This window comes from Scyliorhinus canicula, chromosome 11, assembly GCF_902713615.1.
Source record: "Scyliorhinus canicula chromosome 11, sScyCan1.1, whole genome shotgun sequence".
NCBI lineage: Eukaryota > Metazoa > Chordata > Chondrichthyes > Carcharhiniformes > Scyliorhinidae > Scyliorhinus > Scyliorhinus canicula.
In genome coordinates, this window is record NC_052156.1 from 129,147,653 (window position 1) to 129,162,167 (window position 14,515).

Here is a 14,515-nt window from a genome sequence, read left to right on the forward strand (position 1 = left end):
GCGTTTTTAGGTATTTCTGGTAAGCCTGCCTGCATTCCTTATTGAACCAGAGTTGATCCCCTGGCTTAGTGGCAATGGTAGAGTATGGGGTACGCCGGGCCATGAGGTTACAGATTGTGGTTGAGTCCAATTCTGCCGCAGATGACCAACAGCAGCTCAAGGATGCCCAGCCTTGACTTGCTAGAGCTGCTCAAAGGCTGTCCAATTTAGCATGCTGATAGTGCCATGCAACATGATGGAGGGTATCCTCAATGGGAATTTGAGATTTTGTTGATGGCCACAGTTAAGTTGATGTTGCACTGGAAAAAGCATGGAAAAGGTTGCATAACATCCTAATTGGACATGATCTGAGAGTATTCCTTATTTAGCTGGTTTTAGGATCATCGGCCCTCATTATTTGGAAGAAATGTGTTTTATTCTTTGAAACTTTCCCTTCCGACGTTTTATTATTTAAGTTACAATTGCAAAATTGAGTGGCGGAAATTAAAATGGAGAATGTTCTATAATGGGCAGACAATACATAGAATTTGCAGTGCAGAAGGAGGCCATTCAGCCCATCAAGTCTGCACCGGCCCTTGGAAAGAGCACCCTACCTAAGACCACACCTCCACCCTATACCCCATAACTCAGTAACCCCACCTAACCTTTTGGACTCTATAAGGGACAATTTCTGCTCTGCTGGTTTACTACCCAAAGAGTGAAATTACCTCCAATATGAATTATAATATTGAAGGTATTTGACTGGGCAAAACAACTCATGAACTCGAACAGTTTTCACCATCTAGAACTATTGGTCCCTTTGACAGCAGCCCCTTGTGCATTCCCCTTCCATTATCACATCACGAGACACTCTGCTTCGACAGTCTAAGCACCACACTCTGGAATCTTCTCCCTCAGTCCCCGCAATTCCTTACTTCCTATTCCTCTTTAAACCCCCCCCCCGACCAAGCTTTCTGTCACCCTTTTTAGAATGTTCTTTGTTTATTACACCTCTCCTATGTCATGTTGTTTTTCTAACATAAAGTGATGTATAAATGGCCTGTGAAAAGATTGTGGAGAAATGCGTCAATAGAAGGCAGTTGGGCTGTTGAAGTATTGAGAAATAATTTTGGAAACGTTAATGGCGGTCAGTAGAAATAGTTACGATAGTTAGTTTAGTTATTTTATAGTTGAACCTTGTTTTAAGTCATGGTCATCCTCTGTGCTGTAACCATGGTGTGATTCTAACTATACCATAGATAATTAGATCAATATCAAGAGAACATATGCCAGTTTGTCAGAACCGATTGGAAAATAGACAGATTCTTTTAAACTGTCCTGACCTATTTCTCTCGCTACTATCATCCTTGGCTGTTGACCAATTTGGATATTGATGGACAAGAGCTATCTGGCTATCGCTGCCTCACAAACTTTAGTGGCAGTTTTTTCCAGCACTTGACAAGATTTTCAAACTGCTAACAGGATTGTCAAGACGGAGGTGAAAAACAACTCGAGGCATTGAACTGAAGATACGATATGGGGTCTACCTGACCTTGAGGCTGTGAAATCAAGCCATAATTTTGAAGGAGATAAGTAAGGAGTCAACTTGTTCTATCCACAGTTCAAATTATTAGAACAGTGGAGAAACTGGTGACATTTAAAAGTGTCTGAGACGCATTGATGGAAGCAATCTAGTGAATGTGAAACACCAGAGTGCTATTGAGCTATTGGTTTTGATAAGATAGTGGGGAAAATTGACTTCTGGCCCATTTAGGATGATGAAATGAGTATCTACCATACAGTTTGACAACTGGCCTGTGTGCTGAATGACCTTCTCTCTATATTGTCTGATATTCTGTATTCTCTGATCCTTCTTTAAAAGTTCAGGAGTTGCAATACAGAGGTTTAAAATTGAAGAAATAAAAAGTAGCTTGCAACCAATTTAATAAGCAAGTTAGTAAACATTGAAAAATGCACAATGCAAATAATTTGGGCAGTTCAATCCCTCAATCCATCGTGATTTGTTTGTTAATTCCAATCCCGGCTACTGCGTTTTCTCTCATTAGGTATCCAGCCAAATGTCAGCCTTATTTTGAGTTGCTGCTTTCAGATGTACGTTTGCCATCATTTGGTTTTGTGCCCTTAAACAGATTGTTTGCCGTGTGATGTACATAAATTCTTCATGTACGCAAGTGCTCTGACTTGTATGTTCCTGGATCTGTGTGCAACTTCCATAATTTTACAAATTTCATTTTTTCAATACTTATTCATGGCTTCAAATCCGTCAGAATTGGAAAGTTTGGCCTAAAGCATCTTGTGGATTACGAGTTTTCAAATAATCGAATGAATAGCTTATTTTTAACCAACACCAATCTCAGCTTTTGAAATAATTTTGCATTGGATCCGGAATCCCTTCATTTCGTTAAAAGCTGATAGTGTTTTTTGTGAATAAGGTACAAACTCTGTTATCATTGCTGATTATTTTGTTTTAATCAACAATTTCCATGACACAATTTAATTTGGGGTTGTGAGCTAAAAGCACTGCAGTTTTACAGGTTTACATTGATTTTAATGATGGAGATAAAATCAAAATGTGTTTCATAGAACATAGAACATACAGTGCAGACGGATGCCATTCGGCCCACTTAAGCGCCCACTTCCACCCTATCCCCGTAACTCAATAACCCCTCCTAACCTTTTTTGAACACTAAGGGCAATTTATCATGGCCAATCCACCTAACCTGCATGTCTTTGAACTGTGGGAGGAAACCTGAGCACCCGGAGGAAACCCACACAGACACGGCTAGAACGTGCAGACTCCGCACTGACAGTGACCCAGCGGGGAATCGAACCTGGGACCCTGGCGCTGTGAAGCCACAGTTCTAGCCACTTGTGCTACCGTGCTGCCCCGAGTCCTTCCTTTGTAGTTCCTTCCTAGTTACTATTGTTAAAAAAATTTTAATTGCTCCAAACTGAAAAGTAACCTATGGAAATAAAGACATAGTGTGGGCGGAATTTTCACAGAAATAACCAAGTGTCATTTTGGGCACGGAAATCGGTGCGAAACACACCGGCTGTTCCGGCGCGATTCCAATCGCAATCCTCCCCCCTGATCATTTTTTGGGAGGGGGTATGATTTGCACTGACATTAACATTGAGATGGGTGCGGCTTAAATACTCCAGCATGTCCGGCGATCTCAGAACAATACTGCAGTCCCCCCCTCCCAGTCACCGGCATCAGGCGCTCGATCGCCAATTTCAGACCCCCCCCCACCCCCGCCAAAATCATCGCCATTACCCCCTCCGTCCAATCATGAACGTCAGACAGCACTGCTAATCGCCGGTAAAGTGCGACCCCCCCCCCCCCCACCCCTCCAGGTGTCGCCAAACTCCTCTTCTCCTCATGCCCCATCCCCTGTCAGGTCCAGCCCCCGTCAGGTCCGCTCCTTGGCACTGTCTCTTAGCAATTAGCTGCCAGGGAACTGCTCTGCCATGTCGCTAGCCACCCAGGACTTACAATGGCCTCCAAGCCCTCATGTGGTCATCACATCTGGTCTCTGTTTGTGGAGACTAGTTTTGATTCACAGCGGTATTGCATTGCACCAGCAGTTGGGAGTAATACAGGAGCTGGGAGAATCTAGTTTGAAACAGATCTTTCATATTTAAATTAAGATTAAAATATGCTAAGGGCATGAACCAGATTACGTCTGCTGGGAGGGCCCGGGAACATTGCGAACTGCTTCGTGCCTGATGCAAATCCCGTTACAGGGCTCTCACGATATTTTTCCGAGATAGTGGGATTTGCGTCATCGCCAGAAAATCGTCCCCGTGTGGTTTGAACTGTGATCTCTTAGAATATTAGGAATGTTGTGGCTTTTGGAGAGTCGTGGGGAGCAAATAGAATTGTATGAGTATTATTAGGCATTAATTTGTGAATTGGCAACCCAAAATGATGACAGAGTGCTCCACATTTCCATATTTATGTAAATATTTAGAGAACTTCTTGCATTTTGTGTATCGCATTTTCCTTGTGAGATGATGTATTGTCTCATCAAACTGCGACTTAAGCTATTATTGAATGAACCATTGGAGTTCTATCCCTTGGTAAATATCCATTGAACTTCTATTAGCTTTTTTTAATTGTGTAGCCAACTGACGTTTGGTTCTTACATTTAGTTAGCATTGTGCAACCATAAATGTTATATTCATTTGTGAATTCAAGTCGTGACAGCTTAGATGTGGATCAACGTGATGCACCTTTCTTATACTAGGTTACATCGTAATTCATTCTCAAATCGAATGGTTTAAAGTTGGTTTATGAAGCATTTTCACTTGCTGCAGTGATTGAAGCAGAGAGCTTGTCAACTTTCAAGAACGGGTTGCATTTGTAGTTGCAGGACAGAGGAATATAGGAACAGGGTAGGTACATGGGATTAGGACGATTATTAGTGAAGAATAAATGCCAATGCACACAGTTTTAATTGAGCAGCCATGCTGTAATTTCTGAGTATTTCTATGATAAATGGACCTGGGAATAGAAATAATATCCTGGTCCCCAACCTTATTGCAACTGGGGACAGAGCCATTGTAAATTGGTCCATCGGCCTAATTTGGATGATACAGGTGACCTGAAAGTGCTGTTTGTGACCCCAGAGGCAGTCCACCAGTCACCGGGGAGGCAGCAAGATCAGCCGGTTTGTTTGCCTGCCAACATCCTCGGGAGTTTTGGGGGATGCTGTGGGAAGGAAATGAAGAAAGGGCAGCAAGCTGTTGCTGGCTGTGACACACTTAGCATAGAGCCCAAAGACCTGCTTCTCCCAACTCGATAATAAGTTAAAATCTTAATTATATTTTCAAGTTGCAGCCACTTTAGGGTCTACTGGTTTGGCTCCTAAGCATTTTTGTTGAAACAAAACTCCCAATAGTATGCATAGCATCTTTATGCAGTCCAATTTCTCAAAGGGGCCTGAAAACGGATGTAGGTCCCTGACTTACAAATAAATAGATATCATGCTGATTTCAGACTCAAACGATGGATTTCCGTATAACAGGCTCAGTTCAATCCAGTTTCTAGATTATATGGATCTGCGATGCATAATTGGAATCTGCTAAATCAGAGTCGGCCTCACAGCTCCAGGGACCCGGGTTCAATTCCGGCCTCGGGTGACCGTGTGGAGTTCGAACTTTCTCCCCGTGTCTGCGTGGGTTTCCTCTGGGTGCTCCAGTTTCCTCCCGCAGAAGTGCGGGTTAGATGGATTGGCTATACTAAATTGCCCCTTAGTGTCCAAAACATTAGTGGGGTTACTGGGTTACGGGGATAGGGTAGAGGCATGGGCTTAAATAGAGTGCTCTTTCCAAGGGCCGGTGCCGACTCGATGGGCCAAATGGCCTCCTGCAGTGTAGGGATTCTATAATTCTATGATTCTTTACAATGTACATACTTACCTTAATCCATCTATAATATATAATATTTGACACAAGTAGGCTTAGATTAACACTGCAATGAAGTTACTGTGAAAAGCCCCGAATCACCACATTCCAGTGCCTGTTCGGGTACACAGAGAGAGCATTCAGAATGTCCATTTAATGTTGGGCAAACACAAGTTTTTAATATAAAAATTGTAAACATCTTTCTCAAGGGTACAAAAACTGTCCTCATTGGAAAACCATTCTCTACATTTATTCATTGTTTGGAAGAGAGCTTTCCAAGTAAAGGCAAATCATGAGTAAACACAAGAGTGATCTAGGATCTTTAGCATCACAAGTAGTTGTGATGAATTCTGTATTGTTTTACACAGGCATCCCAGTGTGTCATGTTCTCTAATTCAAGACATTGTGAGAACCTGAATAATTGTCACTGCTCGGTGATTCTGTGCATTTTCTCTGAAAACTGAGTTAATTCTCTTTTATTGTTAATTTATATAAATATACGAAAATATGCCAACAAACAGTTTAATTAAACATATCCCAAAAACATTTACTTATTCTTTATTTGTCACAAAAGATTAGTTTGTTGAAGATTTAATTGATCAGCAGAAGTAATGCGAGTCTAGTCAGAACATTGATTCCATTGTAGGTTGATAAAGTTAAATAACATTGTGCCAGTTTTTTAAAACATCTGTTTATTGAAAACTATTTCATTTATAACAATACAGCAATATAAATGGATGGTATAAGTTATGATACAAAAGGAACAGTTAAGAATACATTCAAACCTAACCCCCCCCCCCACAATAATTAACTAAACCCCTCCCCAGCAACTGACAGCAGCTCCCTCTTTTTAAAAAAAGGAAATGAATGGCTTGCCATCTGAAGTAGAAGCCCTGCACTAACCCCCTAATGGTGTACTTGACCTTCTCCAAATATAAAAATCCCGAGGCACTGGGTGGAGAAGGAGACCTCCACCCAAGCACTCACCTCCGGGCTATTAACGAGGCAAAGACGAGGACATCCACCTTCACCCCCATCTGCAGCACCAGTGAGTCAGGTACCCCGCAAATGGTCACCAAAGGACAAGGCTCCAGTTCAACATTAAAAATCTCTGACAAAAGGAGACCCCAAAACATAACAACTTGGTACACGGCCAGAACATGAGTATGATTAGCTGGCCCCCGAGAACACCGCTTGCAACACCGCTTGCAACTGGCATCCACCCCCGAAAAAAAGTCCACTCATCCTCGCCTTGGTCAGATGAGCCTTGTGCACCACCTTGAACTGGATCAAACTGAGCCGAGCACAGAAGGATGTGGAGTTTACCCTGTTGTATCCCGCAGAGTGTTGCGAGCCAGGTAGATCCCAAAAGCAGGGTCTCCCGGCTTTTATCGGCCATGCTGTGCCATGACGAACTGCTTTTCCTGTGCAGCGTGACCATTGGATATCGCCCTATATTTAATGGAAGGCAGTACTGAAATCAAACACATAGAATAGCACCATTGGCTGCTTGATTCCTGTAAAAGAAAATTCATAGAATGTAAGGGTCACTGACAAGGCCAACATTTGTTGCCCATCTGTAGGATGGTGTGTGACTTGGGAGGGGAATTTGCAGGTCCCACTACGTATTGGGGTGCTTTCTGGGATGGCGGGACTGTCATATGAGACCGTTAGGATTATGTTCATTGGAGTTTAGAAGAGTGAGAGGGGATTTCATAGAAACTTAAATATTCTAACAGGATTCGTTGGGAGATTCGGAAAGAATGTTCTCAATGGTGGGGGAGTCAAGAACTAGGGGTTATAGATGGAGGATAAAGGGTAACTCTTTTAGGATTGAGGTGAGGAGAAATTTCTTCATCCAGAGAATGGTTGGACTGTGGAATTCACTACCACAGAGGCCAAAGCGTATTATTTCAAGAAGGAATTGGATATAGCACTTGGGGCTAAAGGAATATGGGGGTGAAGGTGGGATCAGGATACTGAACTTGATGATCAACCATGATAATGAATGGAGGAGGAGGCTCAATGGGCTGAATGGCCTCCTGCTTCTGTTTTCTATGTATCTTCCACCCTTGTCCTTTTAGGTTTGAAAGGTGGTGTCAAAGGAGGCATGATCAGTTGCTGCACTGCATCTTGTATATAGTACACCTATCTGCCACTATGTGCCTGTGATCGAGGGAGTGAGTCAAGCGGGCTGCTTTCCCCTGAAGAATGTCAATCTCCTTGAGTATTGTTGGAGCTGCACTCTTCCAAGCAATTGGGGAGTATACCATCACATACCTGACTATGCCTTGTAATTGATGAACAGGCTTTGGACGATCCAGAGCTGAGTTACTTTTTGCAGAATTCCCAGTCTTTGACCTGCTATCGTCACAGTGTTTATATGGCAGATCCAGTTAAGTTTTTGGTCGGTGTTAACCTACAGGATATGTATATGCAAATTATGAGATGTTATTTTGCTATTTTGTAATATAAATATTACTCTTTTTGTCTTGCCGAGTGGTGTTGAATTCTGATGAGAAATAGTCAAAAGTCTTCCAGATGTTGATAAAATGTTTATTGAGTATTATACAATAAACTAGTGAGTTCTTTCACTTCAATGCTAAACTAGTAAAACAAATAAGTAAGTTGATATAAAATTAACAATTAACAATTATAATAATACACTGCACTCTGATCCGATCACATCTTCGCTCTAGCTGTTCTCAACACACACTCCTTAAGAAAAGAGTGGGAAATTCCTTTTTTAGGTCCCGTTCGTGTTGCCATCTAGTGATCATCTGTCTCTCCTGACTTGACATTACTTGAACTTGTATTAACACATACAGAGATCACTACATGAGCTAACATCTATTCTACGCCGTGGCTGATCACAGCATACTGCATAGCACTGTCAAACTGTAGTCAGCTTTTTTCAGGCATTCAACGGACAAGCCAGCGGCCTTCAAGGAGGCTGCCACTCAAAGTAACCTTTTTAGGTTTTTCTGTATATGTTTCACTTTGTTGTTTGTAAAATCATTATCCTCTGATTGAACCTTTAACATTTTTCTGTTCACATTGCTGTTTAAAACATTTAATTCTGAGTGTTTTAACCTGTTTACAAGTACTTGAGAAGAAGAATGCCATTTAAATTGAAATTTTTGACTTTTTAATACATTTTACATGACTTTCTCCTTGTGCAAAGCTATCAAACTTTGCAAAGGCTTTTCAGGATACCTGTGTTTGGGAGAGCAAGGTGCATGACACTCTGGTGCCAAAGTGCAATACCCCAATGTTGCATTTCATTGGCTATTTATTTTAAACCTTCATCTGTAATTATGTTAATATCACACATTCATGTGTGCAACATGAATAAAGTTCTCTGCAGTTTTGTAATGCCATCTGCTTCAAACTAGTGGGTGAAAGGCCATTATACTTAAGTTGTTCATTTCTTTTGTAAACGTTAAAGCACTTAACTGTATTTTTATCTTTATTTGCAGGGATTACAAAAGTAACTAGGGATTGTAATCTCTTCACAACTTTGCAGTTATTACTGTCAATGGTTCTCTGGAAGATTGAAAAATAGTCTTTAGAAAAACTCAAAAGAGAATATTAAATCTGGAATGACCAGGGCAATGATGTTAAGGCTGTTGGACTACTTCAGAGTCATGAAGCAATTGCTGAAATAGGCAACTGAGCAAGTTATTTCTCGCAGCTAAAATGCATTTCGGTCATCTAAAAGGCTGACTGATGATCCATCACGAGTGTGTAACAGTCCTTCCTGTTTATTTCCTTTGCTCCCATTTCTTTTATTTCATTATTTTGGCCCACGGACCATGATTGGGATGTGCCTTTAAGCAGAAGATTCAAAGTTACAACAGCCTGCTTGCCAGGACATTGTGTTCCCAGGTTTAGTATTTTATACAGAAGAAGCCAAGCTCCTCGGTACCAAGTGAATATTAGGAACTAGCTTTGGAGAGAGTCATTCAGTTGGTTAACTGGTAACCGGTGGGTTGGCCAGGTACAGTGTTCTGTCTGACAACGGTCAGCGATTGGTTCCTGCATGATGCTTTCTGTGGGAACTTAGCAGAAAAGTTGAGACTTAGGACGTAAAAGGATCTCTCTCTCTCTCTCTCTCTCTCTCTCTCTCGTTGAAATGGAGTAACAGCTCAATTGTTCTGAAAGCAGTGAGTGCCTGGCACATCCTTCTGCTGAGTCTGAAGCGTAAGTAGACAACCTTGCGAGAGAAAATCATCTCAAGCCTAGAAGGGTGTAGTACCAAAACAAAAGCCTGAACTTCAGAAAGACATTGACTGGCAGTAATCCCAGTGTATCAGAGCTGCTTATCCTTTTATTTTTATTTAATTTTCTTTCTCTTTCCACCCTTTCCTGGGTGTGTGTGTAGAGAGTGGGGTGAGTTAGGAAGGGGGCTTGTGAAAGGGGTAGTAGTTAGTCTGTTATGTTTTCTGTCCATTTAATTATAATACTGTACATAATAAAAGGTTACCTGTGTTTTAAAGTTACAAACCTGGTGACTGGTGATTTATTGGGCTCAACCAAGGATCTTGGAAAATGAAATGAAAATCGCTTATTGTCACGAGTAGGCTTCAATGAAGTTACTGTGAAAAGCCCCTAGTCGCCACATTACGGCGCCTGTCCGGGGAGGCTGGCACGGGAATCGAACCATGCTGCTGGCCTGCTTGGTCTGCTTTAAAAGCCAACGATTTAGCCCAGTGAGCTAAACCAGCCCATTTCTTTGGTGTTTGAAATAAAATCTAATTACACCTGTGTTGCGACTCTGGGTCAAGAGGGGCTGGAATTGACTGCGCACTAGCCCAGGGTGGCATAACAAGTGAACAAGGGCAATAGCCATATTGGTACATTGAAGTTAGTTGTACAGCTTGGTCAGTTATTGAGTCAAATGGGGTATCTGATGTCTGGTGTGTGCTTTCTTAGCTGATTTCAGCTGGGGGAGTATTGGTGGTACTGTAATTGTTCACATTCCTCGGTTGGGTGGCGAACAGACAGCCCAGGCTCCCTCTTCTGATCTGTCTCCATAACCCATCCTGGAAAATTGTGGGTGAAGGCAACGTTTTGCTAAGCTGTGGCGACCTCTGTGGATTTAGAGGTAGCATGGTGGCACAATGGTTAGCACTGCTGCATCACGCTGGCAGGGTCCCAAGTTCAATTCCGGCCTCGGGTGACTGTGTGGAGTTTGAATGTTCTCCCCGTGCCTGCGTGGGGGGCTTCCTCTGGGTGCTCTGAATTCCTCCCACAGTCCAAAGATGTGCAGGTTAGGTGGATTGACCATGTTAAATGGTCCCTTCGTGCTCAAAGGTTAGGTGGAGTTACGGGTTTATGGGGGAGTAGGCCTAGGAAGGGTGCTCTTTCAGAGAGTTAGTGCAGGGTCGATGGGCCAAATGGCCTCCTCTGCACAGTAGGGATTCTATGATAGACTCACTGTGTTGGCTCATAGTAAAGGATGGTCAGTTTGAAGGAAATGCCAAATGCTTTCTGGTATTTGAGAAATCACTGTCAAAGTAAATTTGATTTCAACCTTTATTTAAAACACTTGCAAGAAAAACTTTGTTTTAAATAAAGATCAAAATCAAGACAGTAAATTATTTTGCACAGTACAACTGAATGTGACAAGCGCGGAGCTTTGATCTTATCCATTAATTTTGGGAATGCTTCACTGTCAGTAGCTAAAGCCATATCTATAAAGATGCAATATAAATGTAACTTGTTCTTGTTCTAATTAAAGTTCAAACACTTTTTCTGGGTTTCTTTTATTAAAACCATCAACTGCAAATTTGCTCCTCTGATTAGAAAATAGCCCTTTTTAAAGTTTAAAAATAGCTCAGCAGGTTCTGTATCAAAGGAAATATAAATTAAGGTTTTTTGTACACTTTGTCGAAATGCGTTGTCAGTCTTTTGAACGAGAAGGCACCGTTGCCCTTTTAAAAGTTCATTCATCGAAGTGATGTCCTATTTATGAAACTTAAATTGATGGATTGCATTGGGAAGGATTTAGGTTTGGAGAATAACTTAAGTGCAAATATGGGCTAATTGGCAGCTCCACAGCCAGGGTCCTACCAAAAACGTACATATGAACCTGAATATATTGTTGTATTGTGCTTCAAACAGCCGACCATTACCAATTGTTTAAAGTTCTGTTGCACTGTGATCTATTCAGCTGAAATGTCTGTTTTGGTTTGAAATCCATGAGAAACGTTTTAATTAAATCATGCTTCCATTTTCAGAATGGTGCATATATTGATGCAGTATTTTCCTAATGAAGGAACTTGTCACATACAGTAGTGAATAATCATGCCTTTTTCATTAATTTGAACCATTTACGAGAAGAGCAGAATGGCCATTATGTCTCATCTTTTTATTCTGCGTGGCAGAGGGCGAAAGGGCACTTAGGGATGGGCAACAAAAATAAACTCTGATATAGATATATAGTATGCACAGTGTACACAAGTGAAGTGAAAAATATTCCCTGTTCCTTGTTCTATTTCGGTCTTTCCACATGCAGCCTCTGTTTGATTCCTTTGCGGTTTCTTCTCAGCCAAGAACATTCCACAGCCATGTGACCGTGCTGATACTCAGCTTCACTGGTCCTATCCATTACAGTCTTCCAATTGTATCATGCTATGTTCCTGTCACATTGTTTCTTCACTTTAAACTGAAGGTACACAAGATAAAATAGCAATGTGTCTGAATGGAGCTCTGCACAGCCATAAACCTAGCAAGCTGAATTTGTTGGAGGGATTATTTTCTACATTGCATTCATTATAATCTTCGCAGGCGATAGGAATATCCAAGAGGGTGACCTACAACAAAGGGAAATAATTTCCTCGGGAACAATTATGTTGTTCCCCACTTATGGCCCTTGCTTTGGAAGAAAGTGTTACATCATTAGGCAATGCCATGTGTATTGCAACATCTGTTTTGTAACTGGTTTCTGTTGTGCCTAGTTTAGCAGCTAATTTTACATAGTGTCATGTAATTTCAGAGACTTGCCAAGTAAAATAATGGCCTTTTAAATGTGCTCACATGATTAAAAAAAACAAGAGTGCAGGAAAATTAGGCAGCAGCCTAGTCTCGTGAATTAGTTGCTCTGTTATGCTGATTGTAATTAAATACATTGGACATCATTCATTATTTCGTTCAGCCCCCACACAAAATACTTAAAACTCATCGTTGTACTGCATTAATATTAATGGTGGGTTTTAATGAGATCCACTGTAACTTGAACTGCATCTAAGCTCTCAAGTGATGATTTGCTGCTATCTTGAAATTTCTTAGTAGTCATTAAATATTAAATACACAGGTCCAGATCCAACCAGATACAGCAGTGAATCACAAAACTAGTATATCATCTCATGATTTTATAGCATTAAGATAGAATAGTAAATACGGATGACCTACCTCAGATGACATAATTCATACCATTCTTTATTTATAATCATCCTGACCCATTGTGCATCCTTACGCAACAGTGCACTCCTCCAATGTTGCAGGTTACATGTGTGCTTTATTGATCTCCCTGACACCTTGGATATTGTCGTTTGCACCTGCCCTTAAAACTGGAAATTCTCCAGTAGAAATTTCTCCCACAAAAAGGTTGTGTGCATTTGTTATATATTTGTTGTTGCTGCAAAGAGAAAAATAAATGGAGGTGCCATGCTTTAAGTTTGTAAAGACAGTGTAGAGTTTATTAAGCGATGTTGCTTCTCCAGGGTAAGATGGTGAACTGCCCCAAAGCCCGCAAAGCGTTCCGCCAATGTCACTGCATAGCACGTGACAATTCACCAGCCAATAGTGTTACTTAAATACATAACACCCTTCCCGCTTTACTCCTTTAGTGCCAAAGACACTTAAACAACAGATTCAACACAGTATTCATTACATTGCATTATCATGTTATTAATACGTATATATCAGTAAGAAAGTCTCTTTGGCGGACCTCTGTCTCGTTTAGGTAATATCCAATGTTCAGGAATTTGGCTCTTTGCTATCATTGGAGTACCTTTCTGTTCACTTGTTAGTTACTTATGAAACGAACTCAGCATCTGTATGTTGGCACTGGCGATTCTGCAGCGAAGGATTCGATCATTACTGCAGTAGTGGATTTGAGTTCTGTCGCATCACTGTCCGTGTACTCCGATGTGAATATTTCTGGTGAAGACTGTGCTTTCACTTCGTGAAGCTAATAACTGGTCAGCGTGCTGGTGCCAAACTTGTTCATGATCTGTTTGAACTGTGTAGGATACTGGACCTGTTTTGTCTGGTGGCTGAAGTCCATTTTCCACTCGTGGCACAATTTCAAGCTAAAACCCATTTATTACAGTTAAAAGCTCTTCCAACCTTTAGTAATTCTCAGAAGACCCATGAGGATGACCCAATTGATCTCCCCCTGGGGATCATGTAATATATAGAAACGTACATTGAAAATAGAAGCAAGAGGAGATCATTCGGCCCTTTAAGCCTGCTCCACCGTTCACTATGATCATGGCTGATAATACGAGCTGCCCGTCAGATGGGGCACTCAACCTTTAGAAGCTAGCCCGGTCTGGAACCGGCATGATCGGTAGTACCGGTTGAGATTCATGTGCTGTACGCCGCATTGCAACCTTTTCTTTTGATTATAAATAAACCTCCATTTGAATCACCTTCTTGGATCTGCTGAGCATTTAAATAATAATTTTGTGTTCGATGCTGTCTCCTGACAATTTCCAAAGTTGTAGATAGTGTGAAGAGATCGCATTGCATTCTCAATTTCCTCTTGATTAACAGCATCACCACTGAACTTTGCCTGGCTGAGTGCACAAAATTTCAATATGACATTAGAAAGTTGTTAACACATTTTCTTTTAAATGCATTTTATTATAAACATGTATCAAACGGGTTACAGCAAATAAACACCCCAGGAAATATACTTCCCAGCAATCAACTATACAGTCTGTACAAATGTTTTCCCTTTTTCACCCTCTTTCCCCCCCCCCCGCGACGGACAGCTCCTTCAACACGGTCACAAACATCGCCCACCTTTTCTCAAACCCCCCTGCAGAGCCCCTTAACCCATGCCTTATCTTCTCCAACTGCAGGAAATCGTACA

The 14,515-nt window shown here is 41.4% G+C and overlaps 1 protein-coding gene across 10 annotated transcripts in view; it reads left to right on the top strand.

Moving 5' to 3' along the window:
- The window catches only part of tbc1d22a (TBC1 domain family, member 22a), a 444,201-nt gene that overhangs the window by 405,952 nt on the left and 23,734 nt on the right, over positions 1 to 14,515 (top strand). The window lies entirely within an intron of this gene.